General features: G+C 39.1%; 1 non-coding gene across 1 annotated transcript; it reads right to left on the reverse strand.

Moving 5' to 3' along the window:
* Positions 1-19,558: 19,558 nt before the first annotated feature.
* Trnam-cau (transfer RNA methionine (anticodon CAU)) lies at positions 19,559-19,630 on the reverse strand. Its single transcript has one exon. It is a non-coding gene; the product is annotated as a tRNA-Met (tRNA).
* Positions 19,631-19,962: the final 332 nt, after the last annotated feature.

Here is a 19,962-nt window from a genome sequence, read left to right on the forward strand (position 1 = left end):
AAGAGATTTTCTGTGCAAAAAATTATAGAAAAAAAACACGAGAATTAAAAATCCGCACAGGTAACGATTAATCCGTTTTTCGATATGAAAGTATTTGCGAGTTTTACGCAAATCGATATGTCTTACAGTCGTTTTTAAGCGATGATCGATGCACTCCAAGTTGCCCTGGCAGTCAGGGCTATCCGATATAGCAGCAATATTATGCTCCAAAAACCGCCAATGATCATCCATCCAAAAGCGCCGAATTAAAAGTAACTACCATATAGTCGACACCCGACGACCGCCGCCGTTCGAAACGCTATAGCGCGTCGGTTCGGATATCGATGCACATATTTTCTTCGCGGAATAAAGACTTGTTTGTTCTCATTGTATTCATTAGCTCTCGTATGGCTGTCAAGAAATGTACTCAACATTCTTTTTCGGTAAGAAGAAGCCACTCTTGTTAACACTTTTTACAATTTTTAAGCGGCGTTTTCGACGACGTGAGATTTCCATTATATGCTCATCGAGAACTGATATGCGCAATACAGTATTTTAGCGTAGGCCAAGTCTAGCCATGGACTCGTTTATGAGTCCATGGTCAGTCGGTTAACCCTAAGCGATTTTTCTATTCAATTCCGCATGATATTACGTAAGCTTTGACACATCATTTCGTCTGAGATACTCCTTAGAAATTAAGTTTCATAAGTTTTGAATTCTATAAACTTCCAAAACCATGTTCGTGGACAGGTCTGCCAAGAACAAAGAAGCACCCGATAATAAAAGAATTAAAGATACGAAATCGGCTTCAAATAACCTACGTAACAATCTATCTAAAATCCTTACCCAACAATATATCTATATACGTAGTGATACAGAATGAAGGTTATCTACGTATACATCTTTTTTACGATGTGCCTCCATTCAGATTTGGAATTTTCATAATTTCATGGCGAAATACTTAACAATCATAACAAGAAATTGCCAATCGGGGCCTTGTGCATTGTAAAAGCGCGCAAACTCGTCGATCTATTTGTTTGCTCTGCTCAAATACTTCCTCCTTCGATAGTGAGAAATAGATTCACCTTGTTTTCCTGTCGCAGGTCTGAGGAGATATTACATACTTCAGTTTTTAAGACTGGCGTAATATGCAGAAAAATCTCACGAGGTATATTCACCACTAGTTAGTACAATCTTAAGATCATATAAGATCGTGCTCTGCCCAAACACTCCGGAATATCTTACCTGGTCCTAGTTAGTCCTTCAATCGATGTTTTTAAATCTAAGCTCAAAACCCAATTTTTCATCAAAGCTTTTAATTAAACCAGTTTTAGTCATCTCTGTTCATTTTTTATATATAATGCAAAGCGATGAGGATATTTCATATGGATTTTAGGCTGAATAAATTATTATTATCATTATCATTATTATTATTAGGCACCGTGTGAATAATTCTTAAAAAAGAGCAACAGCCGACCAAAATAGAATCGAACACCCTATGGTTCATCTTCGTATGTTTATTTAAAGACGCTAAATGGCATGGCGAAAACTATCATTACGTAAACAAAGGTAGCATTGATTAGAGTTTGTTCGGGTCTATGGTAAAAGAAAATTGCAACGTACGACATTTTGACGCAACCTACATATTTAATTATACGTTTGTAAACGACGTCATTGCCACGGTTACTTCGGTTAAGTTGTCTCGACACAATTAATTTTCACCGGGAACCCAATCCGATGACCACGATTTTGGAACAATCAGGGACGGGGATATCGAAGAATTGTTTCGACTATGGCGACTGGTGTAGCAAGAAGCCGCATGGGGTTCTCGGTGGATTAGGTTAGAAATTACTCCAATTCAATCAGTTCCATTGTTAATCCTATCACGAACGTACTTGCGCACACCTGCTGGAGAGTTTGTTTTCTCGAAATTCCCGTATACGCATTCTTTTTTAAGGATTTTACTCGAATGGTGAAGAAATCTCGTTGACAGACAAGAGCGAGCAAACGATACCCTTCCTTCCATCGCGACGTGACGGAATTGCAAAGCAATTGCACCTGTACACACAGCCGTATATACAGTACATGTTGATCGAATGTGAAAATCTCCCAAACAGAAGTGCCACTTATTTTTTTTTTCACATTGTGTTTCACAGATCGCACAAAAACTGCGTGATCGCGAGTGTCAAAAATCTCAAACATTGCGTCACGTTCGTGTGTGTGTGTTGGTATGCTTTAAACTTTCTCGGTTGACTTACGTGATATTATGCGGCCACGCTCGAAAAAGGTCACAATACCGAATGTTTTAAGATAATTAGTCCGTAATAAGATAAACGTGGTTGTATTGGCTATTTCAAGATCGTAGAAGTATCTATAATGTAGAAAGAGCGTTGATTCACCGCGAAAAATTAAATTCTAAAAATGAGTTTTACCGTAAAAACATATTTTTTGCCTAAATTTCTAATTATATCTAGAAATATGATAAATTTAAAATAAATATATATACGTGGGCGGCGGATCTAGGAAAATCGGAAGACCAGGGTCCAGAAGAAAATAAAAGGCATTTCTCGGATAAAACAGCCAATTCAAACGCTACTAGCGGGGTCCCACCCTCGGTATTAAGATGTTTTTGATGAATTACATCCTAGAATATGCAATTCCCATAGTATGAGTGTCACATCTACAGGGTTTAACTATCTCTATTTTGACGAAAAGGACGACCCGAGTGGAAAGGCATCGGTCTGGACCTACTAGACCACCACCTCCGCCCTTGGTTTATCGATCATAAGATTTGTTTTTTTTTATCATTCGGTTTCTTCAACTCTATAGTAGAGAATATGGTCATAGATAGAGAGTATGGTCATTGATTGAATTATGATATTCAATATATGGAACTAGTCTATACAGAATTTTTGTTAATGAATACGACATGACCACACTACTAGACCGGCAGCATTATACAAAAAAAATAGTTAACAGCCTTTTCGAAATCAAAAGGAAAATGATAATTGAATCAGCCCAATATTAATCGTTACTGTACCTCGGATATAATACAAAGAAAATAAGTACCCGTTTACAGTCTTTTCGATATTCAAAAGGAAAATGATATTTGAATCAGCCCAATATTAATCGTTACTGTACCTCGGATATCGTATCGCATGTGGCGCGAGCGTCGACCGGCGGACGCAGGTCGACCGGTTGCAGACGATAGACGACTGACGGACGAAGACGGTTGACCGGCAGACGACGGTCGATCGGACGAGGAACGCACCGACGAGTGCGCGCTCTGTTCGTTTCCCATCACGGCGAATGTTCTAGTCGAGAGAAAATCCTCTTTCCAAACTCGTAAACTAGCGTACATTTCTCAACAACGACAAAAACTTCGATTCACTAGTTTTTTGCCACTTATCCTGCGGTTTTCTCTGATAAACTCCCCTCTTTCAAAACAATATCGTGTGAGTATGAAATGTCCTCTAAGATGACGTTCCTCCTGTCAATTCGATTACGGTATCAACTTGTTCAGCTACTTTCACATCCAAAGTCGTCTGAATTCAAAACCCCTAACATTTTCTTCTTCGTTTTCACAATTCGAAATGTCGATCTGGAATGCGTTCTCGATTAGATACTAAACAACTGCTTATATGTTACTCGGTCCAACTTGAAGTTCGCAGTTCACCGGAAAAATGTCACACCACCGTACCAGTCCTATATACAGTTTATTTTCTTGTCCATTCGAGAAAAGTAACATCCAGCGTTAAGCGGAGCAGGTTTATCGAGTCGATTCGATAACAAGGCAATCAATGAAAAGAAAACTTTCCTAGGTTCTGGTTATCAGTACTATTGGACAAATATGTCACCCTGTTTACATGGCGTAAACATTTTCACGCTCGGCGAATCGTTCGCGCATATTTACCACCAAAACAATGCTGGCAAAATCCTTAATTCCTTCGATGAATGCGCGTTATTAAAGTGCAATGCGGTATTGTTTCGCAGTGAATAAGAACGACCGCATGCGGTCCGATTTTCAGTATACCGGCCACTCCTGAAAATCCACGCGCGCCTGACCCAGTTACTTAAGATCCGAGCGGGTTTTCCGCACATGCGCCTCGGAATATCCCGCCCAAATGCGGAACTGCACTATCCCCGCCATAGTTTGGCAAACCGCACAAATAAAGAACACGACAAAAGTTCCCCACCTGAAAACCGCGGATAAACGTCAAAATGTGACACAGGCAACAGTTTTAGGCAGAACTTTATGGGCGGGTGAACATGAATCAAAAATCAGAAAACGAATCAAAAATCGTTCGCATTGCCTTTCACTACCATAGAACGTATTGAATATATCGTTTTTATCACTACTCATATATTGAAACGTATTGGATACATCGTTTTTTCTTTTTTCTTTAGTTATCTATTCATTAATTCAAATTAATCCGACAGTAAGTAAAAACCGTCGAAAAACAATTTCTGAAACATGCGAATGAAATAAATAAAGAACTGATTATTCTCAAAGTCAAAACACGGAAATACCGCGAATACCGCGGAAACGTTGACGAGCTTGGAAAAATTATCTCATTAGCGTGAATTTCATTCTATTGCCTAATTCATACCGGTATTTACCGAGAGCAACGCGATGATTACCGCTAGATGGCGAAAGAGTCGTTACTTTTTAAACGCGTATGATTTCTGAGTACGATTTGTTGCCGTCATTTTCATTTATATATCTCATGTTACCAGGAAGCTTGCTGAAAATATACTTCTTCTGAAAATCGAAATGCATATATATATGTTCCACGCGGTTGCGGTGGAGATATACATACTAACATCACTGAGCCATATCAGCCAGAGGTGCAAAATTATATTGCCAATGACAACCATATACACATCGAATCTCGAATTGCGCGGTATTGCGGATGACTGTGGTACATAATACATAATTTAGAAGTAACTGGGGGAAATTTCATCGTGATTTCGAATTCATAACGTACAATGAAGGCCAGCAGACGTATTGATGCATCGCCCGGGAAAGCCTTTCGGTGCATTTGTGTCAGCAGGACCTCCGCACAATATCCAGCTCGTAATGTGGATGTCGATGTTGAGTCTCCCAAATCAACGCCGTCATTAAAAAATGTGAGTGCGAACGAACGTGAGCTCGTATTTGAGCAACTCGACTGGATATCCTGAAAACCTAATTGGTAATTAGTTCGAGGCTGTTGGGGTACTAGAAGGGATTTCAGGGGCACAATATGACCATCGAGTAAATGGAGAGTATATACGTACATCTGTACTACTGAAATTAAACATAAGGCTATAAAAATAAAACGTCGTTCCTCCGTATCTCCGTCGCTTGTATCAACTGCAATTAGATTTGTAATCAGTTAATTTCTATAGCTACCGGACCTGTTATGAATATAGCCTGATTATGATTTAAGAAAAGTGATGTAAGCGGCCGGCCGGGTCATTTTTTAAGCTCAGCAGATGGAGAAATAATGTATCAATTTTTTGGCCTAAGCTTCAGTAGTAAAAAATTATCATATACTATAAAAAGAACATTCGCAAGTTAATGAAGTCATCAAAAACGAGAAGATTGAACTAACGATAAAAAGCCGCAGTTAGATCTGTAGAAACAGTTTGTTTCCTTACTGTTTCTTCGAGGTTAAAACTAAACCTCAATTCTTCAGGGGAACAAAAATACGTGTTTGTATATGAATGTTTTTATTCGTTAACTCTACACTGAGATTTATATCAGTTCACTGCAGTCACGAGCAGATTGATTCTCACAGGCAACTGAAAACTCCCTAATCTGGGCTGACGGGAGCGGCGTTGCCCTGTACACAATTCGGCGGGTTCGTCGAGAAACATTCACTGATGGTGATCCTGAAAATCGCGACAACCGTTACGCACTACGATACGATGAGCCCCGATAGGATAATGCGTAAAGTGTATACGACATGATTGAGCACTTAGTCGGGTTGTGCAAATAAAAGATAACCTTCGTAATTCCCTTCGGTAACCCGCACGATGCGCAGCGATCAATCGACGGCGCTTCGAAAAAAGGCGCTTAACGATATTTTCGCTAATCTTCGACGATGCGCGGCGAATCGATTCGTTTTATTACGTAGGTTAAAATTTCGAAATGAACTGAAAAAAGGCGACACACAAATTACCGCAACGCAAATTGTTTTGAAGAAAAACAACAAAAAAAACGATGTCTGAGGCTATGGGCTATAGAGCACGCATGGAGTACTTAAGTGTGTACCGGGTGCAGAATAGACCCTGGATGATTGTGTCGTTCGGTTTGGGTGTGGTATTAAGAATCAATTTACAATTGAAGCACGTCATAATACAGCGTCTTCTGAAAACTATTGTGCATCTTTTTTCCCATATAAAAGACCATAAATTCATATGGCGTACTATAGTAAAGTATTGGATTCAGAATGAAATATTTGTGATAACGAAGAAAGTACTCGGCACGAATTTCTGCCTGTATTTCAGTTTCTACAACATCGTTGCCTGTTTTTCAGTTTTACGTGAACTCGTTCTATCAAAATACAAAAAAGAAAAAACTTTCGGTTGAATTGACATTCGCGACATGTATCCGATTCTTAAGACTCGCTGCCTTCTCAAGGCGTGAAAACTACATTTTGTACATCAAACGTCAAAATGAACGACGTATATAAGAATCACGATATATACCGTCTTGTCAACCTGAAAAATATGTTAAGGGCGGGTATGATATGACGAAAAACGCTTACCTCTATGATAAGTAGAAACGATATTGCCGATGTATCTCCTATCGACTTCGAGACAATAACTGCCGTTTTTAACACTGCTCGACTGGTAGCAATCTAATTCTGAAGTTGGAGCTGTAACAAGTTGGAAAATATGAAGTCGTTATATGTAGTTATATGGAGACGCCTAAGATATATCTTAGAGCAATGCAAATAACTATTTCTTTCCGGAGAAGATGTGGAATATGTGTCAATTTGAAGAATTCAAAAATGATTTACATCGGGTTCTACGGCGAAGAGAATACACGATTTATATTCCAACCTTTAAATAAGTAACCACCATAATAAATACTATTTATTAGCATGATATGAAACGTTTAGAAACTTGTTACTTTCATCTTAAGGTTTTTGTTTTTTTTTAAATCTCTGAATATATAAGTTGAGCTTGACATTGAGCTTAAAATCAATGCAACTTAGATATCTATGATGAAATTATGAAGGAATTGATTTCATCTACACGAAGACATGAACATGTAACGCACGGTTATCATCATGATATTTCCAAAATTTATAGCATCATTTTCTGCTTTGCACACAATTGAATATGAACCGGTTGAACCTATATGGCATAGGGATTAGTGAAGTATATAATTCTTGTACGAACTAACTGTAATAGATTATATAATCTCTGAATATATGAATGAGGTATATCTATAAAACCAGATGTTCATGACAAGTGGACTTCAATAGATCGATGGGTAAATATTGGCTGAAAATATGAATATAAATGCATATTTTAATTATAGATATCTATTGTGATATCATATTCTCCGTAGGACAATATGAATTAAAAAAGCATATCTTTTTCACCAGAGATAGAGCGCCGTGAAACACCTGTTTGTCCGGGAGTTATCCAAAGTCTGGGAAATAGCTCATATATATTGTAACGTATTATTTTGCAACCTATCGCAAGATATCTATATATCTATAGTATTCGAACGTATAAAGAATTATTTCGATCCAACATGGGAACAAGAATCAAATCGATATTTTTCTCAAGATTAATACGTTGAGTCCCTCTTTAAATGATGATAGTTAAAATCGTAAAAATCATAAAATATGGGAAGCTTACTTTGTGTGCCTATGGTGATTTTGCGGGAGTACGCTGTACGTTCCGGCTCCATCGGCAAAGGGCACAGGTTTTCCGGACGGATGGTGGCATTCGCGTCCAACGCGTCCGGTAACCCGACTCCGAGATCTTCGGAAAGATTCGACAATCGTTTCGTGTTGATATTGCACACAAATTTACCGTTCGCGCCAAAATCGGGTGAACCGTCAACGCAGTCGTCGTCGTGGTCTTCCGACATGGCGACGCCTAGATCTTCCGACAATTCGGACAGTCTCTTGTAACTTTCTCCTTTGCCGGGAGACAGTTTAATGTTTCCTACTTGCTCCGGTGAATTCGACCGCTTGTCGCCGGCATCGGCCAAAACAACGATATCGTTAGCGACTAGATCGAAAACATCATCTGATATTAACGACCCGAGCGAAACATCCTCGGATAAAACTGGTGACTTTCTAATCTCGGGTTTCTTTTTATCTGCTGACGAAAACGAAAATACGCGACAGTTCTTCACGCTTAGATCCGCGCTCGGGGATAGATTGGATTGTTTCTTGTGCGTTCTGCTGGAAAATGCGGAGATTCGTAGCGTTTTATGCTCATCGTTCGTTTTGATACAATCTAAACCGATTTGATCATGAATCAGAGCGCTCGATAGCGATTCCCCTGACGACAGCAAATCGCTACATTCCAAAGATGTCCGGTCATCTTTTGAAGTAGCTTCTACTGATTTTGTAAGATGTTCGGAGTTTTCTACATTAAGCGCCCCGGGCCATTCGCTATGAACACCGTCGACCGATCGACCAGTTTGATGTGCTGCTTCTGGACTAGCTCTATTTCCAGCAGTAATACTTTTGACTGAAAACAAATGATTGAATACATAGAACAAAATTCCAAAATACACGATTAAGCTCGAATATCACGATTTTGATACTATATACCTTTGCGTTCTGAGGAACCCGTAATGCAGTTCTCTTGGAGAAGATTTATACCAATGGCAAGGTCATCATCGTCGTCTGGTTCTGTCGGCGATTCTGTCGAAAAGATGAAGAAAATGGAATTGAAGATCCTGACCGCGAATTAAACCTTCGTACCCGCCCACAAAGCCCTGTTTTCCATTACTGACACAACTCAAAATACAATGAGCAAACGGACTTTTCCTAATTCCTCGCATAATCTATTGCTACAATGATTGATTGTTATTATATTTTCATACTGTATCGTATTGTATAATTACATATCTTTGTATCAATCTATTATGCAAAATAAACTATACCTAGAAAACGAAATCTCTCATTTTCGTTTCTCTGATGATGGATTTTTCGCAAAGCTTCGAAACTGTTATAGATTAGAATAAATTATTTTATCAACCTGTATTATCAACTGTAGCTTTTGTGGTAATGAATGCTGAGATTTCAGTCTACAGCCGCGATCACGGGCCAGGATGACCCAGGCACGGATCAGGCTCGAGCCAAATTTGGCCCGTGCCTAATTAGAGAGCGCTCAGGCCTGACACCCGTGCGAACAGTAGTTGTTCCGGGTCAAATTTAGCATGGGCCAAAAAACACTCGTGTGATAACGGCTTATCGGTCGTCAAAATACAATTATTGCCCATCAATGAGAAAGTTATTCAACTTCAAAGTGACGATTCTTCGGTCTAGAAAGTCTTCATTAATGGAAGTCTGTTGTACATGTCAAAATCATCGAAAATACCAATTTGACTAATCAACAGGAAAAGAAGTAACATTCGCTATGTACGTCTTGGTGGTTCGCGTAATAGCTAGAATTCGATTTATCAATTCGATATGGAAAAAAAATCAATTTTCAGCAAAACGAATTTCCGCTATGCCTTCAAATCGTCGACGAATTGCACGTCACGCCGCAATCGACCCATCGACAATTTCTAAACAACTTTTTGTATTCTGTTTTTAACCGGTGATATACGCTCTTCAAACCGTTAATAGCGGAATCGTGTCAACAATATGCCGTTCGTTTATTAAAGGCCACGGAGAGCTTTTTGACACTGTGTTTTGTAGAGGATTCAAAGCGCAATTAACACACAAAAATATCCGTTCATCGTTTTCACCCGAGTTCGCGTGAAGTTTCGCATGTTTTGATAAGAATATTAGTAGTTATCCAGGCCGCGTATTGTCGTCGGAACAAACGAAATCGGCCGAGGACGAGCAGATAGTCGGCAGTTATTAATCATTACAACTAACCGAAAAATGTATTTAGGGGAAAAGAGTTTATTCACGCTGTCAATGTTCGTTCATTGAATGCTTTGGATTTTCATAATGCGAGAAAATAATCTGTTCCAAAGCGTGTAGCTAAATGAGCAACGGTATAAGGCCGTTGCATGCTAAGGGCAGACGAAAACGATATCTCTCCTAAGAAAGAGAAAATGTTTGTTCTCTGGTTTCATCGAGATTTCCGGGAAATTAGTCAAATCTACGTCAGAGGCTAAAATAAAATAATCTCCTAATCGGCCGGGTCACTTTTGTAAACTGCAAAACAATTTGTAATGTCCATATCTATAGCTGTCAGGTTATTTTTAGCTCGATCACGATTTGACCCTCTAGGGCATACGGTTGCATATTCGCAACATGAAGTTTGCGCAGCGGCCCAAAAAAGTACAGGGTAGTTAGGCGGCCACCCGGGTCAACTTTTAACCTCATCAGGAATGAGAAACCAGGTATAATTTTTTTAGCCAGAACACCTCCCAAATCCGATTCGATTATGGAAGTGAACCTTTTACCATTTAGATAACAGTTCGTTCCAATAGCCAAAAATTCAGAGTAGAATATTCTATTGGTCCTCAACCTGTGTTGTCCGAGTTAGGTTAATCTATTTCGGACGTGAAATTGACTTCGCCCGTGTATTGGACAAACGTCGCACTAATTTCAGTAATTGCACTTATCAGATACTTAACTTGTCGGTCACGTACGTATACGAATTATGCACTTGAAAAGCGCTATAGAAGTATTCGAGTAAATTAAGATTTCTATTTGCCCGGCATTGATTATTGTCAAACGGCGCAAACAAGCGAGGGAAATAGATTATTGGCCTGAGTTTACTTAGCCTGCCTTTTACCACTGCCAAATATCAGCGGAACCCCACTGGTGCGACCGCGAACACCTCGCCTGGATAACCGTCGATAAATCGAAGAAAGTAATTGTGCCTTTTGTAAAGCCATAATGAGACTTTTCTCTGGGGATTATTTTACGCATTGAAACCAGCGACTCGTACGAGTGTTCCTGATTGACCCGTCTTTCCCGACCTCTACGGGTACCTAACGAATGGATATCCTGTACTTAAAGTTGTGTTGTTTCTCCCAACTACCTGTTGGTCTAAAAAAGGTACCGAGAATACGTGTTTGTCACGTAGTTACGTTTAGAAAATGCCTATGTAACGATTCCAGGTAATGATACCAGAGGTAAAAGTTAGTATAGGTAGTAACGAGAGAAATCCCACAATAAATCGGCCAAAAATGAAAAGTTCTATATTAAAATGATTTCATTTCGCGCAACGAAATGCTATTAGCCATCATCAGTCGTATTGATGATCAGTATCCGGCATGCCGTCCTTTTTCAACAGGTAAGTGCTCCTTTTCGTGGCAAAAGCCCTTTTTATTGAAATAGAACTGCCCCTCAAAAAAGCTCTGCACGGGCCTGTACTTCAGAAAAGTTCTACACGCTCACAGTTACCTACTTTAACATCGAAAATTCAAGCAATTTCTCTTGCCTGGTTTTATTACGATTTCTTTTTTTCGTAAAACACAATAACATTTCAAAAGCGCCAAACTCTCATACGATACCAGAGCTTTATCGATAAATTAGACGAAATTTTTCGATGAAGTGTTTGAGTGTTGTAAATAGAGACTTGTCCACTTGACGGACCGCTGCAAAACTCGGGTGATCGCGTTCGATCGTTATTCAAGGTTTATTCAGATGTATTTGAATAAGTACCGCGTGTTATTCTATAATATATAGTTTACGCGCAGATAGAATTTTCCAACGTGCGACGCGAGTTTAACGAGTAAGAGTCATTATCAACTAATTTTCGAAGCTTTATCGATATTGCGTGTGTTCGAATGGGGAGAGGAGTTTGTATTATGTGACGGTTGACGTAAAACGATACGATGAAATGAGTGCGTCGAATATTTTCTGTTTCCCAGAATGAATTGTTTGTGACACAATCCAATATTGCGCGCAATTTAGGCCGCTTTTAAATAGTTATATTACGGATCCGACGACGACCTTTCCCGATTTCTAGGTATCGAAAACGTTCATTTTTTATTTTTTACTCACCACCCCCTCATTTCTATACACACTTTAGATATGGAGATAAAAATAAATATTTATAATTCATTCCACTGCCACATCATCTTTTGACGTTACACACAAAAAATCGCGGTGGACAATGATGGTATTCTTTGGATGTTTTTTTGTCGTGTTCTTTCAGTAAATAGCGTGGCTTGCAAAAATTGCGGCATCAGTTTTAAGTGGAGGCGATAAATATTCGGGTATCATTATCTAAAAGGACGAAAAAAATAAAGCAATTTTGACGAACTTCTCTATCTCAAAATGGCACTTCGATGTCCAAAAAGGCAATATTATGTCACTGAGGGCTCCGTACACGGGTCGCCCAGCTGTTCTATGGTAATGAAAAAATCTGATGGACTTTAACAAGTCTCAAAAGTACACCTGGATCCGCAATCATGGACTTATTGGATATATAGTGAACTATTATACATTTCAGAGTCCGTGGATATGTCCAATGGAAAGTCCTGGCTGACCAGACATCTGCCATCGTGAGCTGGAAAGTCATTAACACACTAGTTTTGAATTCCTAGCCGGACATACACGCAACAGCTGACGTTGTTTGGCAATCGGATTAGACCATCGCATATCAGACGCTATCGGAACTTGGACATATTATTACGTCATTACATTATAACCGTTATTTAAGCGACGGAAAACGAGTACAATACAACGAGTAAATCACAACCACGTTTACAGAAAAGAAGGTGCTTTCCACATCCAACGACAACTATCTCTGTTTTCTATTATGTCAAGTTATTTTCGTTGTTTCAATTAAAAGAGCCTCGACAATAGACAAAAATAAAGCAAAACCCATTATCGCATTAAATATCGGTTACACAGAATTCTTTGTCAATGCGACCTGTATTTTAGATATAGGCGGTTCTTTGAAGTTTGAAAGACAACTTGAGCTACGGGCCATGACATAATTCTAAATCTAAAATCTAAGCCTGTATTCGTAGCTCTTAATTTCGCAACCTACGGAATTCGATTCGAAAATGCACCGAAGAAAAACATACGTATAGATAACGACTTCGACGTCGTCGAGTCCTCGGGGCTCAACACACGCGAAATACTCAAGTCTATCCCTCGATATAGAAGCTTTGCGTAGAAAGATAATCCGCGTAGGAGTCGTGAATAATGATAGCTTAACCCGACATATACAAATGGCTAACGGAGGGGACACCTAAGCTGCTTTATGTATTTCCAAATTAGGGATAAGGATGCACTAAATGACATACCGAATTCTTATTGGCCCAATTCTTTGGCATTTTTGATCTATTTTATATCACAAAAAGCGGATATACTTAATTACTTGTCATTGTGACGAGCCACTTTCCATTTAGTTTCGGAGTAAGACAGTGGCCCCTTGAACTTTTGAAAAAGTGCTTTTTTGGCAAATATTATTGTTATTTCATAAAGAACTGCCCTTTTTCTGGTTTCCTTGCCCCCGAAAATTCAAATGCTATCTACGGCCCTGAGTCGGCATTATCAGCTCGCCGATACCGCAGCTTATATACTACTATCATTGAATTAACATTACGAGGTGCAACGCCCTACGATTCCGCTATAAAGACGTGTTAATTATCCCTACGAGGATCCGATTGCGTAAACATGACGTACATGGAGAGTATCACATCTTCAACCGCAATAACCTGTATACAACCATGGACTCTAAAACGAATTAGAGTCGTTTTAGAATCGTTTTAGAGTCCATGATACAACCGAGACCTCCTCGCGAACTGAATCACCATCTTTTTCTGGTGAAGATCTCAACCTAGGCCTCATTTATCATGTCGACTATATCTAGTTGTCAAATTATAATCTACGACCGTGTACACATATAGATAATAACGATTATCAAAGCAAAATTGAAAATGTTTACACGCGATACTTACTGATTTCGATCTGAGATTGTGACGTCACCGTGGGCACCTGCTTTGCCCGGCTCTTTTTTCTCCATTTGAGCATCGTGCGTTTATATTCTTGGTCATCGGATAAACCGAATCTATATTGTCTTCGGTCCGTATGTCTCGTCAATCTAGATTAACGTGGATTTTCTAGTATCTATGTGACTAGTTTGTTGGTACTTAAAGTAATCCTAATCCGCGCAAAGAAAATGCATTATTACGCCTCGGTTAAGCCGCAGTTAGTTTAATCCGTGTTTTGTTCCTTCCGACGCATTGTTTTGACCGGATGTGACATATGAAAAACTGCTTTCCGACACGGTTCATATAGTTCGTGTCAACGTATTATCCGCCATGTGTGATGACGTACGCGGCACGAGCAACGTGATGTAGAAATCCCTGATGTAGAAAGACCTCGATCTGTAGCTCAGAGATCCTATAAAAAAAATTAGAAGCACATTAAACACCGGCCTGTTACAAAACCTGCTTTTTTCTTCCAAGAGAGCTAGCTAATAGGTAGCTAGCCGTATGGACATTTCCATATTTACCATAGCTCTCAGTTGTGACGTAAAAACATAAACAAGCATTGTATATCTGTTTTGATTAAAGAGATATTCGAGCCCTATATACACACGCACGCATGCATTCCCCACTCAAAAAATAAGCGGCGTTGAAGAGTCGGGAGTTATTGTTTCCGCGGCGTAAAAATCTATTCGCGCGTTATACGTAGGTTCGCAGTTGGATATCGTAACGAGTCGAAATTTCATTGAATGAAGTGCCATTTCAGTTCTCTGCGGCGCTGCCGTCGGCGGAACATGCCGATAAAATTGTATGTAAAAATGTATAATAAACGATTGTAAGCCACACAGTCTGTGATGATATATCGGATTATATGCGTTAACCGATATTTCCCGATGGCGATTATTGAGCTCTAATTTGCGAACGCTATTTACCGAGCTGCTCTAATGTCATAGTTAGCACAGATTGTTTTTATACTCGTCTCTACGTGAATATCTATTCTACGAAATACCAAGGAAATCAATTCATCTCTAATTCGGTATTTACCACGATTAAAAGACTGTATACCTTTCTGAAGACAGTTCCACAGTTGTTTGACATTATCACGCAGTTGATTTTCGATGATTTTACTGAAGTTAGATTCTAACCAAAATGTATGGGATCAACAAGTTCAGGATCCAGTTTTACAGTTGTGAGTTAAGATTTGACTCTGAGTTAACTGATTGAAAATGAACTGATTTTAAACTCAGAGTCAACTCTAACTCACCACTGTGGAACTGGATCCAGGTCTATTCAGGTCCAGTTTTGGTTAACTTAAATTGGTTATCAGGAAAATTTGTCTCAGATCTTCAACTTTCTACTGAAGTACGACTATAAGTACGCGATACGAACCTTTTTAGTGAAATTTTCTCGACAATCCGCGACACGACGTACGCAGGAACAGTTATAGTATAATTACCACGGCTATTCCTATTATAGGCGAATATGTCCTAATCAATTCTTCTTTCAAATGGGTCACTAATCGAATAAATTATTTCTCCAAGCGTCTCACAACTCTCAAGAATAATCCATTCGTTTGATAATAGTTAAGCTCTCTCCTTAAGAGTTATATAGAATAACGTTGCTATGCCCGCGATATCCACTGTTCTTTTCAGTTTCCAGCCGTGAATGTCAATGCTCGAAAGTTGCTTTGAATTATAAACCACTTCTTACGTTTCCGTTGTTCGTTGAACTGCATGAAATTTCTCCCATCGTTTCGAGTGTCGATTGTTTCCGCTACGCGACGTTTCGTCTGCGCAGTTTACTACGAGCAGACGATGGTTATACATCCCGACCGAGCGTGCAGCTGTTGCGCGCGCAACTACGCGTGTACGGCTGCATGCCGGTGAAAATTTATGCGAGCAGCGAGTATTCCGGATAAAATAAGTGTAGCGATGACAACTTTTGGAAAGGTTTTTTCGACTTGACGACTTCAACATGGAAAATAAGAAAACATTTTTTAAATGTCAATACACGATGACGCATAAACAACACCGCAATACAGTAGTTATAATATAAATGCTATAATAAATGTTTCTCCATCGAGTTAGTCCGTTGATATATCTGATGAAGCTATACTATGCACTAAAGCGAATTTCTAATAAAATCAGTTCACCTTCGCAGTCCAAACGCATTCACGTTTGATGGTCTCCACACTATCCTTTCCTTACCGCGCTTTGAAATCGATGCTATAACCTATAACGATGCTATCACCTGCAAATGAATATAGGTGAAAACGGTTTTCGATCCTTTGGTGTTCGCCCCGACAACACGGAGCCCCACGCCGGGAGAATAGCGCCTTTAATCGAATATAAGTGAACTCGATTGCGCCTCTTTAGTCGAAGATCTCATTCTCCCACTTCCGCGCACAAAGGTTCCGACGTGAGAAAAATAGTCGTTCGTTAATGACGTCACGCAGTGATGGTTATCACCTGCAATCATGTCCACAACTGATTCTATTATTTACGAAAACTTACACGTCCTTAATTCCGTTTTTCACGCACAACGTATATATAGTTATATTAACTGCTTTTGTTAGTTTAAAGTCGTTGTATCATAAGAAAGTTTACGACGCTGTCGAAGAAGAACCAATCGTATGGTCGTATATACAATGCTTTATAGAGCATTACAACGAGACGATTTTCTGGTATTTTCTCGTCGGGAAGAATTCGCTGTTCCGAACCCCGATTCATATTATATATTATTACGAAGTTTCGATCGTATGATAAAGTTAGGTACATAATTTACGGCGTTAGCGTCCTGCCTTTGGGCAAAATACCATCGGACCATTAAAACGCGTAGCGCCTATACCCGATTCATATACAGACATTCTTCCTAATGCATGACAGTGAATAATGTACCTATTAATCAGATACAGAATTAACAACGATATTTTCGATAAATATCGATCGAAACGAATATGATCGTACAGTTTCCATTTCGTAAACGTTGATACGAAAATCGAAAATCGTTTAACGTCGCAAAATCGAAGGGTACACGGTAATAATACCAGAAGTAAAAATGCCATAAATAGTTCTAAATTAGAGATTAGAAATATGAAATATCGATCTCGCTTTGAGCTATTATAGCTGATTCATTATGATATTGTCATTCAATTAATTCTACCACCAAGTAAACTTCCGGTCTCAAAATCTGACCATATTTTGACACTTTAGTTTGTTTATTTAGCAGTATCCTAATATAATAATTGCTGGTTTAGCGTCTTACATTCGCTGGTCTGGCGCTCATTAAGTGCCGCAAAAACAATAAGATACTTAATTATTAATTAAGTTATCTTATAAACACTTGTCAGACCCGCTACGAACCCAGATTAATATCTTCTATATCTTTTTCTCGTTCACGAATAGTCACTACATTACAAGTTGATATGTGCACTTTGAAATGATACGTGCACTTCGTTGATAATGGAATAATGAAAAAAATACGATATCAGCTACCTTAATAGATATGGTCACAATATATGTCCATAACTAATTTACAAATTTTACTTACGGATATTTCCACTTTAAGTGTACCACCTCTGGTATACACCCTCTGGTATACAACTGAAGTACTGAACTAACAATATTCGAAATAAGACACGATATATAGTGCGACGACGACAACGCACACAGATACCTAACTGGATTATTCGAAAAAGTAGTAGGATTAACGGTTATTATCTGTGTACATTTCTAAATATTCTCGAGGGGATCATTGCGTAACCGGTGCGGTTTGCAGCGGTATATACTCGAAATCTATTAATATGATATCATGCCGCGTGTGCCGGGGTATATGTACGGTATATATATGTTATACGTTAAATCGTAGCTATCATGGATTCCCACGTTCGTTCAATGCCCGCTAATACCGGCCGAGTAATTAATGAAATTGATCTACGCAATAGGTGTCGAAATTAATTGCAGGTTGGGGGTGCCTGAGTATGATATGACGATACTCTATAAACTGATTGACCTTCGAAGCGGCTCCCGCCACGGACGTATAATGATAAACGTCCATGCTCCCGAAAACGATGGTCTTTTTGATAGGTCAATTTAGCACTATGATATGTTGGTCGTTAAATATGACTTAGAAGATCACTTCATTTTCGTTTCGTATGAAAAACATAGATCAGTTACCAAAACAAAACTATAGGAAAACTTACCCTCCGAATTCCGTTATTACTTTCTGCTTCATAAAAGTGGGGCGATTTGACGATTCCAAATTTTGCAACTGATAACGCCGCGTTTTAAATAGATTGCCGAAAGGAAAGTTTTCCCAGGGTCACAATTCGAATTGACCACAATCGTTTAAAGCGTATAGCAACTAAGCGGGAAGCTCGTTTAGAATATCCCGCGGAGGGGTACAGTATTAACGGACAATGTCCACGGTTTGACGTCTTGTTTCGTTCCCATGTTTTACGCTCGCCCGAACTGAAAACGAAGCCCATCGAGTATAGGGTATTAATGCGTCGTGTAAAGCCGGTCTTAATATTAGTTTAGTCGACCACGCGTTGTTTTATCCTGGTAAACATTTGGTCATCTATTCACTAGGTTCAACAGATTGCCTTTTACACTCAGTTTGCATGGCGGTCGGTTTTAAGAATAAATTCGATTCAATCTGCTGGCGCAATTGGCTGCCGTTTACATCATCGTGTTGCGGGGCTACAAAATCACTTACCGAATCACGTAACTTCGCTCATGGGACGGCATTTCCGCCGAAAAACATCAATACAAATGTATCACAGCATTGCAGTAGTTATAGGTAATAGCCAATTATTCAAACAACAACGAAAAATATAATGGTGATTTGAATAATGATTGGTAGTCATTCCACCTGATGATGGCTGTTAGTCAACAGCCGAAACGTAGTGGTTTCAAAAAGAAATAAATGTCATCATATAATATTCGAATTGTGGGATTTCTTCGATGATTGGTGATATTCATATATACATTGATCAACTTCGGGTGATATATTTTTCATATTTTTGTCTAAGCGGGTTGGATTTCTGTGATGATATTCAAACCTCGTTATTTGTTTGTTTCTTGTTTTGTGTTTCTTGTTTCTTGTTAACCTCATTACTGAGTTTCCCCACACCCGCGCGAGCGCCGTTAGGTTATCTTGCATGCTGGTCATGTCTTGTGTGGTCACCTAATAAGCTGTACATTATTCCAAGGTTGTTGCCAATATATCAGCGGCAAAAGTGTAGAATTAACTAAAACGTACGTACAGATGGTGTAGTGTAGGTGCTGGACATCTTTTAGTCGTTACTTTTGATACATTGACTTCGCTATTATCATATTTCTTTCAAATTAATTTTCGCATGTAATTGATAAAAACATGTCATTATACATAACTTAATACGTTATGGTTTGATATATCGTATTACGGTTATATATACTACGTATATATCCCGCAAATACGTTAAAGAAATTAGAAAAATGTTAGCAGAGCGTGGTTTCGATCCACGGACCTCTGGGTTATGGGCCCAGCACGCTTCCACTGCGCCACTCTGCTAGTTGATCGTAGAGGAGTGATCAAAATATTCTCATTACTGTCATAATGCCGCGTGTGAACATTTTGCACCATCTGGTGGCCATGTGACGAGGTTGACAGACGGACAAAAATCAGTAAATTCCGATGGATCAGACGGTTCGTATTTGAAAACGAACGATAATATATAAAATCCAACAGTAGTGATACAAAAGTGAAGTCCGAAATGTTTACTTGAGTTAATAGTATATTCAAAATTGAATAAAATATTAACGCCAGGAAACATTTTGGATCCACGGACCTCTGGGTTATGGGCCCAGCACGCTTACACTGCGCCACTGTGTTATGTGTGTTAT

Source organism: Tubulanus polymorphus, chromosome 6, assembly GCF_964204645.1.
Source record: "Tubulanus polymorphus chromosome 6, tnTubPoly1.2, whole genome shotgun sequence".
In the NCBI taxonomy this organism is placed as follows: Eukaryota; Metazoa; Nemertea; class Palaeonemertea; order Tubulaniformes; family Tubulanidae; genus Tubulanus; species Tubulanus polymorphus.